This window comes from Salmo salar, chromosome ssa04 (assembly GCF_905237065.1).
Source record: "Salmo salar chromosome ssa04, Ssal_v3.1, whole genome shotgun sequence".
NCBI classification, from domain to species: domain Eukaryota; kingdom Metazoa; phylum Chordata; class Actinopteri; order Salmoniformes; family Salmonidae; genus Salmo; species Salmo salar.
In genome coordinates, this window is record NC_059445.1 from 32428397 (window position 1) to 32434907 (window position 6511).

Sequence of the window (6511 nt, forward strand, 5' to 3'; positions counted from 1 at the left end):
ACAACAAGCTACAGAAGAACTCACTACTGTAATGGTCCAGGTGACAAAGTTGCTCAGGGACTCATGTTTGCATCTCAATGTAAAAAAACAATCTGCATGTTCCTCACAAAGAGGACAACTGATGCCACTGAGCCAGATGTCTATGTGTCAGGGGAAAAGCTCCAGACATCATACTTGATTAAGTACCATGGCATCATACTTGATTCCAACCTCTCTTTTAAAAACCAAATGAAAAAGGTAACTCAAATAACCAAATTCAACCTAGCTAATTTCCAATACATTTGAAATTGTTAGACTACAGACGAAGAAAAACAGTACTTAAAATCTATGATACTTGACTAGTTGGGTCCAAGCTTGACTAGTTGGGCCCAAGCTTGCTGTACAACATTAAAACCCATTCAGTCTGTCTGCAAACAGGCTCTCAAAGTGCTTGATAGGAAGCCCAATAGCCATCATCACTGACGCATGTCTTGTATTCAAGATCCTAAATGGCCTGGCTCCCCCTCCACTCATTACTTTTGTTAAACAGAAAACCCAAACCTACTGCAGCAGATCCACAAGGTCTGCCATGAGAGGTGACTGTATAGTTCCCTTAATTAAGGAAAAGCACCTTTAATCGATCTGCTTTCTCTGTGAGGGCTTCCCATGTCTGGAATACCCTGCCATCAGACACACACACACACACAACTGTGATTAATGTGCACTGTCCCTATAAAAATAAATATAAACTCAAACTGCAATCCACTTTAATGACCAGACATTGTTCCACTTAATGGAAACAGATTATAATGTTAGAATACATGAACTTCCTGCTCAAATTCCCTGGTGTTACCTAAACAATAAACCCCAGCAACAGTAATCACAAACGATCACAAAACGTTTCCGATTCAACTATTCAGACCTGAATCTCTTACAGCCCATTCTAAGTCTCCTATTCTTACCAGTAGGAAAAAAATATAACCCATTCTCAAACAACGTTCTGCGCTTACCTCTATCATAAGGTTAATAACAAACTTGACAACTTTCTCTTCTTTTTCGGCTTCACACTTATGAAATGTCCAAGACTTTAAAAATAACATGTAATGCGCCAAATTTATAAAATACATCAGTCAAAATCCATAAGAATAATAAAAAAAACTTTTCGGTGGGCACAGCTCTTTCGCAATTACCTATCCGCTATTATTAGAATTCATTAGATTTAGGTAACTGTCTCTTCTTTGATTCAGTTATTTAAAAATGACTCCATTCTCAATATGTTATTTCAGCAGACCATTTTGGCAAAAGACAACGTATTACATCGAAATCGCCTCGCTATTTATGTTGAATAAATTAGTCTTTCAATTTAAACTAAGCAAGCTGTTAAAACATTCAGATTATAACTTAAGCAAACACTGGCGGCCGTATCTATCCAGGCAAAACATACCAATAGTTGAATTACAATCAGAAACCCAGATTTGAGTCCATACCATAGACCAAATGCTATTGAAATGACGAAGAAACCCCGCAAATAACCCAATTTACATTTGTCTGTAGCCGTAAAATCAGACAGGTAAAGACAGTTTTTGGATGGATATTGGACGGATATTTGCGCTTTCAAACCTCAATAGCTTTCAAACCACTTGCGCTACAGACTCCAAATAAGTGTCATGATGTTGGAAAAATTGAGCACAACATTGCACAGGTCTTATTTTCACAATTTGGACATGAATTCGCTTTCCAAAGCTAATAAATAGGTGGAAATGTGAGCAGCATTTTGTATTCTTAGTTGAATTAGTTAGGGAGCGTAAACAAAGTACAAACTTTTTTTACATTCAAATTTCAATAGCTCCTTGGTCATGTGACCTACTGACCTCAAACAAGGTTCAGAATGTACACTCAGTGGGCCTAGACATAATGTAGTAGAGTGATGTTGTTCCCCTAGATTATGCACCAAGTTGCACACAAGGACAGTTCAAGTAGGCCAGGTCAAGAGGGGATGTTAATAAGTTAATAACAATAATAATAATTCAATGTGTTTTCTTTATTTAATTACAGCTGCATAGTTAATGTTATTTTTCGGTGTACCATTTTTTTGATATCTATATTGTAAATACACCTAATTGTAAAAGTTTTGTATATTTTGGTTTGGCCATCGCGGGTTATCTGTACTTATGTACCCTCTTATTGTTCTATTTTGCCTGACCTTCAACTAGCAAGGTATGTTGTCCTTGGCGCCGTAATTTGTCAATATAAAACTGTGGTAAAGTTACATAAAGTGCTGTTACGCAACTATAGGTTTTGTTACAATGTGGACAATTATAAAGATTTATGTTAACAACTTTCACTGAGCTCGCTAATTAGGGTACCTATTGTAACTCGGGAGTATTTGGGACCGTGTTTGAGTGAGTTTCTATGTGCTCACGCAGGTGCCCGAGAGCTGTGACTGCACCGAGGGCTAACATATTGTGTGTTGTCTCTTCGTGTGCAGGTATGTCTTTTATTTTGTCCGAATTATGTTGTATATCATTTTACTTGTATTGTATAGTGTGCTGTTGGGCACTGAATGTGTGCATGCAGTTCCCGCTCTCTTTTGCCTGACCTTCAACTAGCAAGGTCCCCGAGTGCTGTGACTGCACCGAGGGCTAACATATTGTGTGTTGTCTCTTCGTGTGCAGGTCGAATAAAAATGATCCAACCATCAGAATTCCAGTTGTGGCAGTGTCCTAAATAAAAGTACACAACGCAGAACGAACCACGCTACAATTGCACACCCTTTAGTTTGTCCATTTTCATCTCACATGTTTTTACATTACTTTTTCAAACTTAAAAATGTCAATAGCTCCTTGGTCATGTGACCTACTGACTTCAAACAAGGTTCAGAATGTCCATTCAGTGGTCCTACACATGGCACACCATAGGTCCATTTTCATCTCACACATGATTTTACATGACATTTTCAATCTTTCAAATTTCAATAGCTCCTTGGTCATGTGACCTAATGACTTCAAACAAGGTGCAAAATGTACACTGACTACTCTTATATATTGCACACCCTTTAGTTTGTCCATTTTCATCTCACTTGATTTTACATAAATTTTTCAGAATTTAAAACTTAAATAGCTCCTTGGTCATGTGACCTACTGGACTCAAACAAACTTCAGAATGTCCACGGACTAGCCTTATGTATTGCACACTCTTGAATGTGTACGGTAAAATCACACAGTGTAACGTACATTTTTCATATTTTTACATTTCAATAGCTCCTTGGTCATGTCAATTACACACCTAAGAAGCGTGCAGTGGATATACACCCATATTGCATTACTTCTAGTTATGTATTTTCTATATTGTTGTACATTAATATTAGTTTGACAATTAGGGGGTTCAGTCCAGTGTTGTGTTTACCCTTTTTTCTTTCATATTTATCTATAATAATTGGTAGTTCTAAGTACTTATTGTCCCTGTTTTTTATTTTTCCACAGTATTTAACAACAATAGGAGAGAGACAGATAGTATCTCCTTTCATCGTTAATATCAACCATAAAGGAAAAGGGCAAAGTATGAGAGTCATGCTATTAATTGTCCATAGCAGGGATGGAGAGTGAGCCAGTAAGGTAGGCTGCAGTGGCTTTGCTGGTCAATACATATACTGAACATGTAACCACAGTAATGGTGGCCAGAAAATCAATGAATAAAAATGGAATATTGACAAATTAAACAGAAATTGTAGACCTTTAGTCTTTTCCAACATGTCAACAGATACTTTACTTCAAATAAGTTCAAAACATTTCACAGTGTTAACTTTGTCTTTATCCCTGGTTGATGAACATTTCAGAGCCTCTTCAGTGTGGGTAGAGTATTGCATACATTTTCAACAACAAAGACAGCACTTCCAGTTTGTGCTCTTCACTCTGAACTCTTTTGTCTTCATTCCTAGGCACAGCACATGGAACCACCATTTGCATACAAAACATTAAATCTAAAACAAAACAAAGCGTAACACGTTATAAATAATATCAAATATCAATGCACTATGACGAATTAGCCATCCATTGTGTTATATCATAAATTGTCTTACATGCTGTCAATGTTGTCAAAAGATTATAAACATGTTAAATAAAGTTACTAACCCAGTCAGTCTTTGGGCCATATCCAGGTTATTTATCAGTGGCACACATGAAGCAGTTGTTGGCTTTGTTGAACTCTGAAATCATAGGCTTGAACTGAACATATGGCTGTCCCACACAACTACATAAAAATAAAGAATTTACATTTACTTTGAATTAAATGTCATTACATACCAGCCATTTTTAGTATATCCTCAGCCATTTATTTTCGCAGTTGCTCCATGTGTTCTTGTGAAGGTTCTATATCAATTTGGGAGGGGATGTTGGGGAAGTTCTGTGCAACTTCCTTGGCCATCTACACCAAAAAAAAATAAATAGAGTTTTTGACCTAATTGTCACATAACAGCTAACCATTCATTATTGAAAATATAAATTATGTAAGTTATTTCCCCTCCTTTCCACTTTGTCCACCCAGTCATCCTTTCCATGGCAGGATCTTCTCATTTTGAAATATTCTCTTTTTTATGTAAAAATAATGGAATTATGATTAGTTATAGGCAAATTAATACACAGGCCAAAACTGTATGCTGATTTCCTTATCACTATAATCTAGTAGAGGTAATTTCCTTTATGCCCCATTCTACACACAGCCTAAATTATAGGCACTGAACCATTTACAGGAGAATAATAAAAGTAGCATATAGGATCCAACCCTATCACAGAGTGAATAAATGTAGAGCGTTTGTAGACTTTAAGAAACAAATATTAAGTGACAGTTTCATCAGTACGTGCTTATAGAAAGTCATATCACAAAGATCACAGATGACAGTGCCCATCAAGTCTATGACAATAGAGAATGAATTGTAAGCACCAAAGTGTGTTAAAGTGTGTTTGTCAAAATAATATCTGAAAATGTCAGTTGTTGAACAAAGTACTTCTATTTGCAATAGCAATATATTATATATGCAGTTGAGGAATATTCCATGTATCAACACTACATGTAGGATGGACATAAGACATTCCCACATACAGTATACACATACATAGAGGAATTTTTGCAGCTGTGATTTTACCACTCAGAATCCAGAATGGATATGACAATGGGGCCAGCACAGGACGTAATACACCCTTACAACAATCTACTTTTTGATCTTCTTGACTTCTTATCTGATAAACTGCTGCTGTGTGTCAAGAAAAGAGCCCCAATTAGGGGTTAGTGTACTCCAGTAAAAAAGGGCTGGTTTAGATTAAAAACTATTGCTCTGTGTCCCCGTTCATAGAGGCATGAAAGACTAGTCAGTGGTAGAATTGAGATGGCACTTGATTGGCCCCAACACCCACAGACTCACAAGGTTGAGGTTACTCATGGACAATAATTAGTAACATTGTTTTTTGCATTGATGCATTGTGTCTTCTATCTGTCCAAGAATAGGATCCAAAGTGTTAGGAAATATTTGTTCCCATCAATACAAAGGAGGATGTCTTTCCTCATACCTCTGGCACTTTAGTCAGACTGCCAGACTGTGTAAAAACTTTATGATGGGGCCGGCAACGGAGTTCCCATTGACTGAGCACCACGGAGACCAATCAGCAGAGAATACATACAGGTCAAGGGTACCAATTGAAAGTCAAGGGGTGTGTCTGTGCCTTTTGGATTACTCTCTCTTTACAGAGAACCCCTGTGGTTGAAGTCAAGAGCTACCCTTCCCTTTCAGTCTGCTCTGCGCGTGTCTGAAAGTGACAGAGCCAGCAGCCAAGAGACTTTTTCACAGTATGTCATGAAAAATTATTACACTTATGAATGTATGTAAAATGCTAATATGCATTAGATCCAGTACAATGTAATAACGATAGTCATTCTGAACCTTGTTTGAAGTCAGTAGGTCACATGACCAAGGAGCTATTGAAATTTGAAAGTTTGAAAAATTAATGTAAAATCATGTGAGATGAAAATTGACAAACTAAAGGGTATGTAATATAGAAGGGTAGTCAGTGGACATTTAGAACCTTCTTTGAGTCCAGTAGGTGACATGACCAAGGAGCTATTGAAATGTGAAAGTTCACAAATTTAATGTAAAAACATGTGAGATGAAAATGGACAAACTAAAGGGTGTGCAGTGTGTAGGCCCACTGAGTGGACATTCTGAACCTTGTTTGAAGTCAGTAGGTCACATGACCAAGGAGCTATTGAAATGTAAAAGTTTGAACAATTAATGTAAAACCTAGTGAGATGAAAATGGACAAACTAAAGGGTGTGCAATGTGTAAGCCCACTGAGTGGACATTCTGAACCTTGTTTGAAGTCAGTAGGTCAGATGACCAAGGAGCTACTGACATTTTTAAGTTTGAAAAAGTCATGTAATATTGAGTGAGAATAAAATGGGCAAACTAAAGGGTGTGCAAAGTGTAGGCCCACTGAGTGAACATTCTGAACCTTGTTTGAAGTCAGTAGGTCAGATGACCAAG